This window comes from Vicia villosa, unplaced genomic scaffold (assembly GCF_029867415.1).
Source record: "Vicia villosa cultivar HV-30 ecotype Madison, WI unplaced genomic scaffold, Vvil1.0 ctg.000506F_1_1, whole genome shotgun sequence".
Taxonomy (NCBI): Eukaryota; Viridiplantae; Streptophyta; class Magnoliopsida; order Fabales; family Fabaceae; genus Vicia; species Vicia villosa.
Genome location: NW_026705241.1, coordinates 716,925 through 735,338, shown reverse-complemented (window position 1 = coordinate 735,338; position 18,414 = coordinate 716,925).

Here is an 18,414-nt window from a genome sequence, read left to right as displayed (position 1 = left end):
GATTCAATGGCCGTGAGATATGACACTTCCTTGTTAACCGAGCCAAGCTACAACCCTAAAGTCCTTAGTGATTCATGCTTATATACTTTTTATTTATTTTGTGCTTAGATAAGTTCATAATTAATTCGATATGTTTGCGTCATTGACTGGTGAGTGTTAGGATCCTCCAGTTTGTTCTCTCAATAGAGAAGTGCGTAGGTGTGATTCATTCGTGAACTTCTTTTGCTTATGGAATTTTTGACATAGAATTTGTATATAGGATTAGCATTGTTATCATGGTGCTTTGATGGAAACTAGTAAGGATTGATCTTTATGTACTGTGGGAATTTGAACCACTCAATTGTTCTTGTTTCTGCCTGGTTGTTTCATTTGTGAAATTTTGTGTTCCCGGTAATTTATCATTGTTTTGTTTGAGGACAAACAAGAGTTTAAGTTGGGGAGAGTTGTTAGGTGCCAAATTGTGTTAATATTTAGTTTAATTATTGGCACCTTTCGACCGTTTTTATCGGATATTCGTAAAATTCCCTGAAGTTTTAGATAATTATTTATAGTTTATAATTTTAAGCTTTCTTTTAATGATAATATGTGTTTTAGTTGTGATCTTGTAGGTTTTAGCCATTTTTGGGAAGATTGGAGCTTGTTTTGGCCTTCATTGGAGAGTGCTTGGCAGAAGTAAGCGCGCGTCGCGCGGAGATATGGGCGCGTCGCGCCCTGGGCAAGATATTTTGGAGCTTCAAAGCAGAGAGTTGCGCGCGTCGCGCGCATTGGCGGTTTATTTTTCTTAAGTGTAATGGCGCGAAGCGCGCTGGAGGGCGCGACGCGCCTTGGACAGAAAACTGTTTTGCTATATAAGGAGTAAATGTGATATTTGATCTTCTTCTTGACATTCTTAAGAGCTCTTGGAACCCTAACTACTGTAGCAAGTGAAGAATTGGAGATTCGAAGCTTTGATCGTCGATTAATCGCCGTAGATGCTTGTTGATCTTCATCCTTTCCTTCTTGAGCAAGCTACCATTTTCATGGATAGCTAAATCTCTCTTGTATCAAGATAAGATGTAATCTTCCTAGCCTTTGTTATGTTTTTCTTGTGAATATACTATGTATGAACAAGTGATGATCAATATAGATGGTTTAAGTTTGTTTATTAAAGCTTTTCTTTGGTATAAGTGTTTGAGACATCAATGTTTGTATCTAGACCTAACTTTATCATCTATCAAACTATAAATTGCAGACATGGATTTAGCGTTTGATGTTTACTTAGTATCGGTTTTAAAAACGTTATTTGTATTGTTTAAACGGTGGAGAAATCGTCGGTTAAACAATACGGTAAATCTAACTATATCGTTGCGGACACGGACGATATAGGCGTCGATACGTAATTATATTGATCGTTACCAAGTTCATATACATATATTTATAAGGAGACATACAAATTTAGGTTGATGAAATAAAATCTTGATACATTTTCTTTAACATTAGAACTTTCATTAATTTACTCTTTGCTACTAAATTGATTGAATGAACTTTTGCAAACTCAAAACTAAAGTAACATTAACTCAAGACAAAATAGGCTATAGAACGGCGGTGATATCGCAATAATCTCTGTGGATACGATATAAACGAAAAGTACACCACAATACTCTTTCAACAGTGACATAAAAATTTTAGAAAATTTCTTTATCAACCCCCATGTCTTCTTGGTCACCTCTGGTGAAAAACCCAAACTACCCCTAACTTCGGAAATGCATTTCCGAAATGCAAGAAAAAGGTGTTTTCGGAGATGCATCTCCGAAAGCGCCGTTTTTTTTGGAAAAAATTGTCTTATTTCGGAAGTTCATTTCCGAAAACAGCATTTCGGAAGTGCACTTCCGAAATACTGCGCGTTCTGCAGATTTATCAAAACACTCCCCCTCCCCCATTCATTTACCCTAACTCAAATAAAAAACAAGCAAAGGCGAAAATTTGTGCAAACACACTTCCAAGGCTGCATCAAGGCTCCAATCACATTGCTATACAACATTCAAAAGCCCTCAAATCACTCAATTTGTAAGTTTTGAATTTGTTAGATTCATTATTCAAATGCATGTTATTTAGGGTTTCAATTGCATAAATGATATATGGGTAGGTTGTTAGTAGTATTTAGGTTGTTTAGAAGCATTTTGAATTGGTTTTATGTCTGGTTTTGGGGTCTGCCATGGAAGTTGCAGAAAACTCCATCACAGGGGTGTTTCGGAAGTTCATTTCCGAAAACACCTCCATCCCAGTTTTCGGAAATGAACTTCCGAACTGTATCAGAAGTGCATTTTTTTTTGTTTTTTCATTTGTCTCGCATATTAATCGATTTCGATTATTTACAGGAACATGTCAGGAAACCAACCAGCATGCATCAGACAGGGGAGAGAGTCTCAGACTGCGTCGGCTAGACGCGAGCGGGCGGTGGCGCAGCTGGCGTCGACCCAGGGACGGGGGCAGGGCCGGGGATGAAGGATAGAAAAACACTTAGAAAGGGGGGGGGGATTGAATAAGTGTGACTTTAAATCTTGGATGATAAAAATAAATTGCACAATTATTTTTATCCTGGTTCGCTGTTAACGAAGCTACTCCAGTCCACCCCCGCAGAGATGATTTACCTCAACTGAGGATTTAATCCACTAATCGCACGGATTACAATGGTTTTCCACTTAGTCCGCAACTAAGTCTTCCAGAGTCTTCTGATCACACACTGATCACTCCAGGAACAACTGCTTAGATACCCTCTAAGACTTTTCTAGAGTCTACTGATCAACACGATCACTCTAGGCTTAGTTCACTCCTAAGACTTCCCTAGAGTATTCTGATCAACACGATCACTCTAGTTACAAACTGCTCAGCCAACTGCTAAGACTTCCTAGAGTATACTGATCACACGATCACTCTAGTTCCTTACAACTTAATGTAATCTATTCAAGAGTTTACAAATGCTTCTTAAAAGCGATAATCACAACTGTGATATTTCTCTTAACGTTTAAGCTTAATCTCACTAAGATATTACAACAGCAATGTAGTGAGTTGATGAAGATGAAGATTCTGAGTTTAGATTTGAACAGCGTTTCAGCAAGTTTGATATAAGTTGTTTTGGTGCAGAATCGTTAACCTTGCTTCTCATCAGAACTTCATATTTATAGGCGTTGAGAAGATGACCGTTGAATGCATTTAATGCTTTGCGTGTTCCGTACAGCATCGCATTTAATGTTATACGCTTTTGTCAACTACCTCGAGCCTTGTTCACGCTGTGTCTACTGACGTAGCCTTTAGTAGCTTTAACGTTCCTTTTGTCAGTCAGCGTAGTCTGCCACGTGTACTTCCTTCTGATCTGATGTTTGTGAATACGACGTTTGAATATCATCAGAGTCAAACAGCTTGGTGCATAGCATCTTCTGATCTTCTGATCTTGAAGTGCTTCTGAGCGTGATACCATCTTCTGATCTTCAGTGCTTCTGATCTCATGTTCTTCTGATGCTTCCATAGACCCATGTTCTGATTCTGCTTCGACCATCTTCTGATGTCTTGCCAGACCATGTTCTGATGTTGCATGCTGAACCATTTGAGACACATCTTCTGAGCGCTGAATTATGCGTACTCTTTATATATATTTCCTGAAAGGGAAATTGCATTGGATTAGAGTACCATATTATCTTAAGCAAAATTCATATTATTGTTATCATCAAAACTAAGATAATTGATAAGAACAAATCTTGTTCTAACAATCTCCCCCTTTTTGATGATGACAAAAACATATATAAATGATATGAATTTGCGATCAGAAAGAGTAGACGGCAAAAGACAAATTACACAGCTATAGCATAAGCATATGAATATGTCTCCCCCTGAGATTAACAATCTCCCCCTGAGATAAATAATCTCCCCCTGAAATAAATACTCGAAGAACTTTGATAAAAGACTTCCCTGATTATTTCGGTAGAGACGATCATATAAGCTTCTGTCTTCAGAGAATTCATAGCTTCTGACTTCTGCTTCCATTGGACAGCTTCAGAACTTGAATTTCTTTAGATCCTTAGAACACTCACAGCTTCTGATTCCTGCTTCCATCGTGGACAGCTTCAGAACTTGAATTTCTTTGATCTTCAGAACATTCACAGCTTCTGACTTCTGCTTCCATTCAGGACAGCTTCAGAACTTGAGTTTTCTGGATCTTTTAGAACATTCACATCTTCTGATTTCTGCTTCCCTCGGATAGCTTCAGAACTTTGAATGTCTACCAACATCACTTCATGCTAGATTTGTATCAGAACATTGTTGAATGTACCAGAGCATCATCAGAGCATCTCTACATCCTGAAATGTTACAGAACAAAAACTAAACGACAAAAGTCAGCATGAGCGAGTTAGAACATAAAATGTATGTTAGAACACATTATATGTATCAGAGCCATATAGGCTGAAATAATGTATCAGAGCAAATAATGTATCAGAGCCATAACATTATATGTATCAGAGCAAATAGAATTTTGTCAGAACAGGATAGACAAAGATATTCAAATTCTATTATCAGTGCTTCTGATTCATTCTTCTTTCTTGCTTCTGATCTCTGAAGCTTGACAGCACTCAGCTTGCTTCAGTTTCCATGGTTTTGCTTCTTGTGTTTGCTTTTTGCTTTGAAGATTCTCTTCACTTCTTTATACCTGCAAAACACTTAAACCATATAGAACTTGCAGTTCTTGTTAGTGAATGTGTGGGAGCCTTTACCCAGCAACTGATAGATTTAATCAAATCATTTATCATTTATCTTCTCCCCCTTTTTGTCATAACATCAAAAAGAAAATTTTAAAAAGATTCAGATGTATAAAACGACAAAAGAAAACATTTACTGGAATGTAAAACACAAAGAAACTTTTCATTGATAATCAAAAGATATTACAAAAGGTTCCTATGTTTAACAAGATGAGAAACATTCCTAGCAAATACAAAGTAGAATTTCCAAAGAGGAAATGACTACAAAAATTAAAAAAATACAACATTCGGTCAAGAAACTCAACATAGAAGTTGAGCATATCTTCCCACAACTCAAGAAAGTCTTCTGTCTTTGGATGAAAGTTGATAACAACATCAAAGAAGAGTCTGACTTGAGCGGTATTAGAAGAGCCATCCCGAGATGCACAGAGATCTGTCGCCTTTGAGTCATGGGGCTTCAACAGACTTAGGGTGAACGCTAGGTTTTGAGAGAAGAAATGAAAAACGAGAGAGAGAGAGAAAGAAAACTTTAAGAGGAAAACAGAGAGATAGGAAACCAAAAACCATTTTGAAGAGTATTTAAACAGAAATAAAATGAAACGAATGATGACTAGCATTTAATGTTACGTGACGTGAGGAGAGATAATAAAGACAAATGAGGTGACTAGCACAGTTACCTATGGTCGGCGTCCCTTCAACTGCACGCGCGCTTATCCGTGAATAGTAACGACAGGTTTACCATCCCGAGATAAAACGTAACAGCTGTTTTGCTTTAAAAGAGGTTCTGAATCAACTTAGACAATGAAACGTTAGTAATAACCGAATCATAATTTCTAAAAGAATTCAATCAGAACTTCTGATTAAAAGAAAATGTTCCACATTCATTTCAGAAGATACTCATACATGAGAACTTCTCATCTTCTCATTCTGGGCATAAATCCATACTGATGTTCTTCAGAATGAACTTAAACCTATCTTCAGCCAGGGGTTTTGTAAAGATATCAGCCCATTGATGGTCTGTATCAACAAAGTTTAAAGATATAACACCCTTCTGAACATAGTCCCTTATGAAATGATGTTTTATCTCAATATGTTTAGCTTTTGAATGAAGAATAGGATTCTTAGATAAACATATAGCAGAAGTATTATCACAGAATATAGGAATGTTACTCTCAAATATCTGATAATCTTCTAACTGACTCTTCATCCAGAGCATCTGTGTACTACAACCAGCAGCTGCGACATATTCTGCTTCTGTTGTTGATAGAGCAATGGTTGCTTGCTTCTTGCTGTACCAGGAGATCAAATGACTTCCAAGAAATTGGCAACTTCCTGAAGTACTTTTTCTTTCAATTCTGTCTCCAGCATAATCAGCATCACAGAATCCTACTAAGTTGTATTCTTTGGATTTTCTGTAAACTAAGCCAACATTAGTAGTACCTTTCAGATACTTTAGAATTCTCTTAACAGCAGTTAAATGAGATTCTCTAGGATCTGATTGGAATCTAGCACACAAACAAACACTGAACAGAATGTCAGGTCTAGAAGCAGTCAAATATAGAAGAGATCCAATCATACCTCTGTATAACTTCTGATCTACCTTCTTACTTACCTCATCCTTACCTAGGATGCATGTTGGATGCATAGGAGTTTTGGCTTCTTTGCAGTCCAGAAGATTAAACTTCTTCAGAAGTTCCTTCACATACTTGGTTTGGTGAACATATGTTCCTTCTGATGTTTGATTTATTTGTATTCCAAGGAAGTACTTGAGTTCTCCCATCATGCTCATCTCAAACTCAGCCTGCATAGACTCAGCAAACTCCTTTCCAAGTGTAGCATTAGATGTTCCAAAAATAATATCATCCACATATATTTGACAAATTAAAATATCCCTTTTAAAGGTTTTACAAAAGAGAGTAGTGTCCACTTTTCCTCTAGTGAAACCATTATCCAGAAGGAAAGAACTTAAGCGTTCATACCAAGCTCTGGGAGCCTGTTTCAATCCATACAATGATTTCTTAAGTTTAAAAACATGTTTAGGAGACATAGAGTCTTCAAAACCAGGAGGTTGATGGACATAAACTTCTTCATCTATATAACCATTTAAGAAGACACTCTTAACATCCATCTGATAGAGAGTGATGTTATGTTGAGTGGCAAAAGAAATTAATAGACGAATAGATTCTAACCTGGCCACTGGTGCAAAGGTTTCTGTGTAGTCAATCCCTTCTTGCTGACTATAACCCTGAGCCACCAATCTGGCTTTGTTTCTTACCACTTCACCTTTCTCACTGAGCTTGTTTCTGAAGACCCATTTTGTACCAATTATATTGAACCCATTGGTCTAGGAACAAGATCCCAAACATCATTCCTTGTAAACTGATTCAGTTCTTCTTGCATAGAAATTATCCAGTCTGGATCTTCTAGAGCATGGTCAACAGAAGTTGGCTCGATCAAAGATACAAGACCTAATTGACAGTCTGCATTGTTCTTAAGGAATGCTCTTGTTCTGATTGGATCATCCTTCTTTCCAAGAATGACATCTTCTGAATGACCAGAGATGAGTCTGGATGATCTTCTGACAGATGGTTCTTCAGAAATGCTTAGATTGTCCAGAGAAGCTGATACTTGATCTTCAGATTCCTTGCTTCTGAGAAGCTCTGCTTCTGATGCGTTGCTTCTTGGCTCAACAACTTCTGATATGTCAATATCATAACCTGCAAAATTATCAACCTGCTTTGGTTTTTCAGAACCAAGCTTATCATCAAACCTGATATTGATTGATTCTTCTACAACCAATGTTTCAGTATTGTATACTCTGTAGCCTTTTGAGCGTTCAGAATATCCAAGAAGAAAACATTTTTGAGCTTTGGAATCAAACTTACCAAGATGATCTTTAGTGTTCAGAATAAAGCATACACATCCAAAAGGATGGAAATATGAAATGTTGGGCTTTCTATTCTTCCACAATTCATAGGGAGTCTTATTTAGAATAGGTCTGATAGAGATTCTATTCTGAATATAGCATGCAGTGTTTATTGCTTCTGCCCAGAAATGCTTAGCCATATTGGTTTCATTGATCATGGTTCTGGCCATTTCTTGCAGAGTCCTATTCTTTCGTTCTACAACCCCATTTTGCTGTGGAGTTCTAGGACAAGAGAAATCATGGGCAATACCATTTTCTTTGAAGAATTCTTCAAAGGATTTGTTCTCAAATTCACCACCATGATCACTTCTGACCTTTATGATTTTACACTCTTTTTCAGATTGAATCTGAATGCAGAAATCAAAGAACACTAAATGAGTCTCATCCTTGTGTTTTAAGAATTTTACCCAAGTCCAGCGGCTATAATCATCTACGATGACTAATCCATATTTCTTTCCTCTGACAGATGCTGTTTTGACTGGTCCAAACAGATCAATGTGCAAGAGTTCTAATGGCCTTGAGGTAGAAACAACATTCTTAGACTTGAATGCAGGTTTGGAGAACTTGCCCTTCTGACATGCTTCACAAAGAGCATCTGATTTGAATTTCAGATTAGGGAGTCCTCTGACAAGATTCAGTTTGTTAATCTGAGAGATCTTTCTCAAACTAGCATGACCTAATCTCCTGTGCCAGACCCACTGCTCGTCAGAAACAGACATAAGACAAGTCACCTTCTGACTCATAAGATCTTGCAGATCTGTCTTATAAATGTTGTTCTTCCTCTTGCCTGTAAATAGGATTGAGCCATCCTTCTGATTTACAGCCTTGCAAGACTCTTGATTAAAGATTATATCATAACCATTGTCACTCAATTGACTGATAGATAAGAGGTTATGTGTTAATCCTTCTACAAGAAGTACATTAGAAATGGAAGGAGAGTTACCAGACTTTATAGTTCCAGAGCCAATTATCTTGCCCTTCTGATCTCCTCCGAACTTGACTTCTCCTCCAGACTTAAGCACCAGGTCTTGGAACATAGAACTTCTTCCTGTCATGTGTCGCGAGCATCCAGAGTCCAGGTACCATGACATGTTGTGCTTTGTCCTTCTTGCAGCCAAGGATATCTGCAATAGGAATAATCTTATCCTTAGGTACCCACATTTTCTTGGGTCCTTTCTTGTTAGATTTTCTCAAGTTCTGATTGAACTTGGGTTTTACATTATAAGCAATAGGAGGAACAGCATGATAATTTTTAATATGAGTTTCATGATATTTCCTAGGTTGTGTCACATGCTTCTTGGTATGTGTAATGTGAAAACTTTGTGCATGTGAAGTGTGCCTAATATCATGTGAGTGGCCATACTTGAACTGATCATACAATGGCTTGTATGTGATTTTCATCTCATCAACAGGTTCAAGTTTGTATGGGATTTCACCCTCATAGCCAATGCCAACTCTTTTGTTTCCAGACACAGCATATATCATAGAAGCTAGCTGACTTCTGCCAATACTTCTAGATAAGAACTTCCTGAAACTTAAATCATATTCTTTCAGAATATGGTTTAGACTGGGAGTGGATTTTTCTGAATCAGAAGGAGATCCAACATTATTGGATAATTTTAAAAGTTTTTCTCTTAATTCAGAATTTTCCAACTCAAGCTTCTTTGTTTCAAATTCAAATTGCTTTTTCAGCTTTTTGTATTTGAGACTAATTTGAGACTTGAGTTCCAGAAGTTCAGTTAGACCGGAAACTAACTCATCTCTAGTAAGTTCAGAAAATACCTCTTCAGAATCTGATTCTGATGTAGATTCTGATCCGTTATCTTCTGTCGCCATCAGCGCACAGTTAGCCTGCTCATCTTCTGAATCATCTTCTGACTCATCCCAGGTTGCCATAAGACCTTTCTTCTTATGAAACTTTTTCTTGGGACTTTCCTTCTGAAGATTTGGACATTCATTCTTGTAGTGTCCAGGCTCATTGCATTCATAGCACATGACCTTCTTCTTGTCAAATCTTCTTTCATCAGAAGATTCTCCTCGTTCAAATTTCCTTGAACTTCTGAAGCCTCTGAACTTCCTTTGCTTGGTCTTCCAGAGTTGATTTAGCCTTCTGGAAATCATGGACAGTTCATCTTCTTCTTCAGATTCTGATTCTTCAGGATCTTCTTCTTTGGCCTGAAAAGCGTTAGTGCATTTCTTGATATTTGATTTTAATGCAATAGACTTACCTTTCTTTTGAGGCTCATTTGCGTCCAGCTCTATTTCATGACTTCTCAAGGCGCTGATAAGCTCTTCCAGAGAAACTTCATTCAGATTCTTCGCAATCTTGAATGCAGTCACCATCGGGCCCCATCTTCTGGGTAAGCTTCTGATGATCTTCTTTACATGATCAGCCTTGGTGTATCCTTTGTCAAGAACTCTCAATCCAGCAGTCAGAGTTTGAAATCTCGAAAACATCTTTTCAATGTCTTCATCATCCTCCATCTTGAAGGCTTCATACTTCTGGATTAAGGCTAGAGCTTTAGTCTCCTTGACTTGAGCATTTCCTTCATGAGTCATTTTCAAGGACTCATATATGTCATAGGCCGTTTCCCTGTTAGATATCTTCTCATACTCAGCATGAGAGATAGCATTCAGCAAAACAGTTCTGCACTTATGATGATTCCTGAAAAGCTTTTTCTGATCATCATCCATTTCTTGCCTTGTCAGCTTTACGCCTCTGGCATTTACAGGATGTTTGTAACCATCCATCAGAAGATCCCATAGATCACCATCTAGACCCAGAAAGTAACTTTCCAGTTTATCTTTCCAGTATTCAAAGTTTTCACCATCAAATACCGGCGGTCTAGTATAACCATTGTTACCGTTGTATTGCTCAGCAGAGCCAGATGTAGATGTAGTCTTTTCACTTTCATCAACCATCTTTTACTGAAGCGTTTTTCTCTTCCTGAATCTTTTCTAAACACGGTTAAGTGCTTGCACCTTAGAACCGGCGCTCTGATACCAATTGAAGGATAGAAAAACACTTAGAAAGGGGGGGATTGAATAAGTGTGACTTTAAATCTTGGATGATAAAAATAAATTGCACAATTATTTTTATCCTGGTTCGCTGTTAACGAAGCTACTCCAGTCCACCCCCGCAGAGATGATTTACCTCAACTGAGGATTTAATCCACTAATCGCACGGATTACAATGGTTTTCCACTTAGTCCGCAACTAAGTCTTCCAGAGTCTTCTGATCACACACTGATCACTCCAGGAACAACTGCTTAGATACCCTCTAAGACTTTTCTAGAGTCTACTGATCAACACGATCACTCTAGGCTTAGTTCACTCCTAAGACTTCCCTAGAGTATTCTGATCAACACGATCACTCTAGTTACAAACTGCTCAGCCAACTGCTAAGACTTCCTAGAGTATACTGATCACACGATCACTCTAGTTCCTTACAACTTAATGTAATCTATTCAAGAGTTTACAAATGCTTCTTAAAAGCGATAATCACAACTGTGATATTTCTCTTAACGTTTAAGCTTAATCTCACTAAGATATTACAACAGCAATGTAGTGAGTTGATGAAGATGAAGATTCTGAGTTTAGATTTGAACAGCGTTTCAGCAAGTTTGATATAAGTTGTTTTGGTGCAGAATCGTTAACCTTGCTTCTCATCAGAACTTCATATTTATAGGCGTTGAGAAGATGACCGTTGAATGCATTTAATGCTTTGCGTGTTCCGTACAGCATCGCATTTAATGTTATACGCTTTTGTCAACTACCTCGAGCCTTGTTCACGCTGTGTCTACTGACGTAGCCTTTAGTAGCTTTAACGTTCCTTTTGTCAGTCAGCGTAGTCTGCCACGTGTACTTCCTTCTGATCTGATGTTTGTGAATACGACGTTTGAATATCATCAGAGTCAAACAGCTTGGTGCATAGCATCTTCTGATCTTCTGATCTTGAAGTGCTTCTGAGCGTGATACCATCTTCTGATCTTCAGTGCTTCTGATCTCATGTTCTTCTGATGCTTCCATAGACCCATGTTCTGATTCTGCTTCGACCATCTTCTGATGTCTTGCCAGACCATGTTCTGATGTTGCATGCTGAACCATTTGAGACACATCTTCTGAGCGCTGAATTATGCGTACTCTTTATATATATTTCCTGAAAGGGAAATTGCATTGGATTAGAGTACCATATTATCTTAAGCAAAATTCATATTATTGTTATCATCAAAACTAAGATAATTGATAAGAACAAATCTTGTTCTAACAGGGGACGCCGTGTGCGAGTTCCCGTGGACGTGGGAGAGGGTACATCTGGTTCAGGATCTAGGAGTCGGCTGGCTCGGGCATCTTCTTCCCTCTAGCGAGAGGAGGAGGAGGAGGAGGAGGTGGCGGCAGTGACTTACCACGAGCCGGAGGGGGTACCGGATGTTGACCCTCCAGCCGGAGAGGATGATGAGCAGGAGGACGGCTATCCGGGAGGGCCCTTTGACACCTCCGTGCTGATTAGCTACCACGATCACGTCGCTCGGCGTATCTGGGAGGGAGAGGTATTTTTTATAATTTAACCGTTTAATTGTCACCATTTTTTATAATTTAACCGTTTATTTGTCGCTTATTTGATATATGTTGCTTATTTGTTTTTTTTGTAACAGGAGCGAGAGCCGTTGAAAATGGTTAACCACGCCCGGAAGATTTTCAGTCTGTTTAAACCAACAGCTGAGTGGTTTAACGACCATGTGCGAGGTTCAGGGCTTAGCGGGCTCTGCATGACGGGGTACACCACCATCAGCACCGGCATGCAGGGGGCATTTGTGGAGCGCTAGCACAAGGAGACGTCCTCTTTCCACTTGCCGGTTGGGGAGATGACGATCACCTTGCATGACGTGCAGTGTCTTCTCCACCTGCCGATTAGGGGGCCGCTACTCACCCACTCCAAGATCCAGAGGGTCGAGGCCATTGAGTGGATGACGCTCTATTTGGGCATGGAGCACGAGGTTGCTCACTTTGAGTGCGCCACGACATCTGGGCCTCATGTTCGGTTCACCACACTGAGCACTTATTTTGAGCACCACCTGGACGCGGCTGGCGAGGCTGAGGGTGAGGGTGACGAGCTATTCACACAGTATCACCGCGGCTGCGCTCTCCGGTGCTGGTACATGCATGTGGTAGGCGCTGCATGCTTTGTGGACAAGAGTGCCAGGTACGTCGACGTGACCTACCTCCGCTACTTCATGGACCTGGATACCGTTCACCAGTGGAACTGGGGGGCACCTACTCTGGCATACCTCTACCAGAAGCTGAATGAGGCCTCCAACTGGAGGACGAGGCAGTTGGTCGGATCCTGCACACTACTTACGGTACGTTTTATTTTAATACATTATCGTATTTATTTATTTATTTATGTTTCGTATTTATTTTTAATACATTATCGTGTTTCTGTTTCAGAGCTGGATCATCTCCTACTTCTCCCGCATCCACGGCTTTCACATCGATCCTGCATACGTGGACGCCATGCCCAGGGCCGCCAGATACGCTCTCCAGAGGGGGAACGATGCGGTGGGACCATACCGTTTGTACTTGGACCGCACGATGCACGACGACGTCACCTGGAGGCCGTTCAGCGACTACGCTCAGATTGTCCCCTTTGACGGCATTGCTCTATATTCAGGCTGGCTGGCATGCGAGACCGGCATCATGGTCCGGTATCTCCCTGAGCGGTGCATGCGTCAGTTCGGATTCGTGCAGCGGATACCCAGGTCACCCTTTGAGGCTGCTCCCGACACAGTGACCCGAGTGCAGCTCACTGCCATATGGGCGGACTGACAGCATCATGTGGTACCGCAGGAGTACCGTCTCACTCGGGTCACACAGGACTGGCACAGTGAGGAGGGGTACGTCACATGGTTCTACCGGGTGTCCCATCCTCTGCTGAGACCCGACGTTCCCGGCGCTCCTAGGCCAGCACACGAGGAGATCCTGGAGAACCAGCAGGCCGAGGATGACCACGCCATTGATCTCATGCCGATCTGCCAGCGGATAGAGATGCTTGGGCGGGACGCGTTGGATCGATGTATCGTTGATCAGGGCGGTCCAGAGGCAGTCGTTGTGATGGAGATGATCGTCACTGATACGGGCCGTGCGGCGGGGTACAGGCGGCAGAGGAGGGCCCAGGGTGAGAGGGTTAGGCACACCGAGTAGTGGTCGGGTTTATTTATTTTTTGATTACGGATTGTATCTTTCGCACAGTGTTATTATTATTTTCGGTTTGTATATATTATTTGGATTGGATTTATCATATTAGTATTTTCAGTTTATCTGTTGCTTATTTTATTTGGCGTTTGCGTTTAATTAAAATGCGAGACTGTTAAGAAAAAACATTAAAAAAAACACAGTTTCTGCATAATTCGGAAGTTCATTTCCGAATTCACCCCCCATGAGGTGTTTTCGGAAGTTCATCTCCGAAGACACCCCCCATGAGGTGTTTTCGGAGATGCACTTCCGAATTGTGGAAATTTTTAAAAAAAAAAAAGCGCTTCAGAAGTTCATTTCCGAAGCAGGGGTATTTTGGGATTTTCGCTGGGGGTGACCCCCATAGGGAGGTGGCTAAAGAAATTTTCAAATTTTAATATTTCTCATGGACCATATAACGGTAGGTGACATAATTTTTTTTTCATTCAAGTACTATGATATTATATTTTTAAGATTCTTAAGAAGAAAAAGAACAAAGCTACAAAAGAATAATAAGAGTATAAATCATATAATAATATGTAAGAAATTAAACAATAGAAGCAATTAAAATTTAAGAAATTATTTTCACTCAAACCTATTAGAGTGATAAGTAGGGGTAGCAAATGGATAATGTAATATATATATATATATATATATATATATATATATATATATATATATATATATATATATATATATATATATATATATATGAGACATATCAAATGAGAACTTTGGCTATTACGAGAATTGAGAACTTTTAATAATAACCATACGATTTGAAACCACGTGCATCCATCCAAAATCTCATTAAGAGTTAGCCTCGAGAGGAAAAGCTTTGAAAGAAGTAAAGCATTCCAATTCCAGCGGATTAATCAATAATATTAATCAATAACAGTAAAATCTCCTTAACTTTGATTAAGAAACTTCATTTTAACATTGAGATAAAGCGAAACTTAAATATTTGTTTTAAATTATAGGATGAAATAAACATAGATATAAAATATAGAATCCGTTAATTTCAATTTTTTAAATAATTTTTATAATATAATATACTTTTATTCATAAAAATTATTTTTGAAATGTATTTTTTTTAAAATTTATATAACTTTAACTGTGTTTTAATTTTCAATAATATATATTTTTGCTGCTTGATGTCAAAATTACTTTTTAAGTTAAAATAAATTTAATTTAATAATATTTTAAAAACTATTTTTATAAAAATTATTTTTAAATATAAAAAACTATTTTTTTAAAGTTAAAACAAAAGAGCCATATTCTAATCAAAATTTAATTCATATAAGATATTCTATCTAAAAACGTCATTTTCTAGTGTCTCCTCTTAATTCTTAACACATATAAAAGCCCCATACAGCCATACTAAAATAATTCAAATTGACTAATTTTTTCATTGACACTAAAAATGATACTTAGATAGAGATATGAATGGCTTATCTTATAATTGTAATGCTGGAAAAAATGTGACCATGCATATGTTATGATCGGTTAGGTTTATAAAATAAAATTAATGTAAAGTGGTAATGATTACTTGTTGGGGCCGTTAAGAAGTTCATATGCAGTGATCCATGTGGTTGAGAGCATGAAATCATGTTACCAAGACAGAGTAGGGCAGTGAACAATTCATGTGTTTGAATACAACTTTCACATGTTATTGATTAAATATGTGGGGAACCATTTGACAAAAAAGATTGTTTATTAAAGGTATATGCCTTATAATTCTTGCTGCTCCTATGCATATGGTATACACGTAACATTCCAGCTTGTGATGGCCATAGTTGAGTGGTGAGAACAAAAATCTAACATTGTTGTGGTGTCCACCCTCGTGGTCAAATTAATAATTACACTAACAAGTTCAACAAGTATGTGTAATGATGATTGTGTTGAAAAATACTAGAAACATGTAACTTATTCATGTATACTTCATCCATCTCTATTTATAGAATAAAGTTGTTTATATATATATATATATATATATATATATATATATATATATATATATATATATATATATATATATATATATATATATATATATATATATATATATATATATATATATATATATATATATATATATATATATAAAATGTGAGGGCGGGTTTGCTAGGAAAAACTTGCATAGAGAAAAATAAAAAACACAATCATAACATAAGAACATAACGTAAAAATAAAATCGAAGAAAAATCACGGCCGTTAGAAAACGATAATCGACGAATAATATTATGTAAAAATTGTTCCAACACAAAATATACTTTTCATCATCCCCAAGTTCCAGTACACCCACAACTTTCAAAATAAATATTTAACTATATCTCACAACACTATAACACGAGAGTATAAGTGAACAAAGAAAGCAAAATACAAACATAAAGTATTTTTGACATGCGCATCTTGTAACAAAGAACTTGAATCCTTTATATAGCCTTTGACTCTCTCTTCCTTTTCAAAACTAAGCGATGTGAGACTTCTTCAACATGTATATTTTCAACCAACCTCAATAATATCCACTGTTATTAAAATAATATGTCATCTTTTACTGTCTTCAGCAAGAATTATAATCCAAGATAAAGAGTATAGTTACTTGAAGCTATATCACTCCAAAAATTATTTTAACTATTTAATATTTCAACCATTAGTAAATTATTTAATTTATTACATATTTTATTTCAATTATTTAAATATATATTAATATTAATAGTTTATTTTAATTATTTTATTTGTTAAATAAAATGTTTCAACCATAAGTAAATTATTTAAAATTTCTACTATATTTAGTAATTATTTAATATTTAATTAATTAATTAATTATTAATAGTTAGCATATTAAGTATTTATTAAATAACGAATCATTTATATAATATATATTCATGTTGCAATGTTATAAACAAATTGAATGGTTGGTGTAGTGAATATAAAATATATTATATCTGTAAAGTTTATGGATTCAACACTTGTTCGAACCAAAATAAATATAAATTTTTATCTTTTAAGATTTAAAGTCCAAAATATGAAGCACATATATAAGTATAATAGAAATTGCAGATTTAGGTACAATGAAAATTGTACCTCCGATACTTTTGCTGAAACAAATGAGGCACAAGTTGTCTGTCAATATTACAATAAATCTAATCATATTGGAAGAAAATGCTTCGCAATCAAGGGTTACCTTACCCTAGGAGAAATGGAGGCATACCTCAGGCTAACACATCTACTCGCTAGCCTACACCACATCACCCTAAGCGGATCATTGACACATGAGCATTTCATTTCATTGTCATACCTAAATTTTTTACCCTAATATTCCACTTCATTTGCATTGAGTCTAAAAGAGTTAGATCATCATCATCATCATCATCATCGTCGTCATCATCATCATCATCATCATCATCATCATTCATCTCATATAAAAATCATCCACGCATCATTACTAATCTTAAAGATACAAAAAATGAGTTTGCTTGTTTCATGAGGTATGTGTGTTGGATCAAGGAGCTCAAACAATCAGGATTTTATGGCTCACAAAGGGACTCGAGCTTCTCATATGCTCAATTGATTTACCTCATTAATATTCAAGCGCAAGAGTGTTTCAATTTAAGATCATCAACTTACAAATTCATCTGGTACACAAATTAAGGTTTTGACCCAATTTATTGGAAATGTTTAATTTTTGTCAAACCATGATCTTTGAGCTCAAAAACATGACTCAAGGACCTCAAATAATTTATTATAGCCCACACATATCATTCATTTGGCTAGAGGAGCTTGATTCATTGGTATTGGAAATATTGTAATTCAACTGATGAAAAGTCAATTGTGCAAGAATCAACTTTGAATTTTGAAATTTTTGGTCAAACATGAACTTTCAAGGTCAAGGATCATGAAAATATGATTAATGAAACCATTTGATCAAGTTTAATCAAGAAAATCAATCAAAAGTTTCAAAAGATGAAATTAGGGTTTATGAAAAATTTCCAAGTTATGAAAATTTTCATGTTCAAGTACCCAACTTTGAAGACTTGTAACTTCTTCATCAAGCCGCAATTTTTCATGCCCCAAAGTTGTACTAAAAGATATTATTTCATACTACAACTTTTTCATAGGAGATAGATTCCAAAAAATGCATGGATTCAAAGTTATGAGGTGATCAAATTGGCATTTCAAAGTTGACAAAATGTTCTAACACAGAAATTTATCTAAGTGTTAAAACATAATTTTTTCTAAGTTGGTTGACATTTTTCTCCATGATCCAAGTCGAATTTCTTCAAGTTCCCAACATGAAAGTTGAAGTATGCAATCTCACCTTTTCAAAAATTCCAAGAGCATGAAATTAGCACACTTGAGCAAGGAGAATCAAGTTTAGGAAGATGGCACCATGAAGTTCATTTCCATGATCAACCAAGTTGCAAACCTCGAGCCATACCTCAAGATCTTGCTTTACAGGTCCTATAACTTGCAAATATCACTCTAATAATAGAATTACATAAGTCTAAAGTGTATTACTTAAGT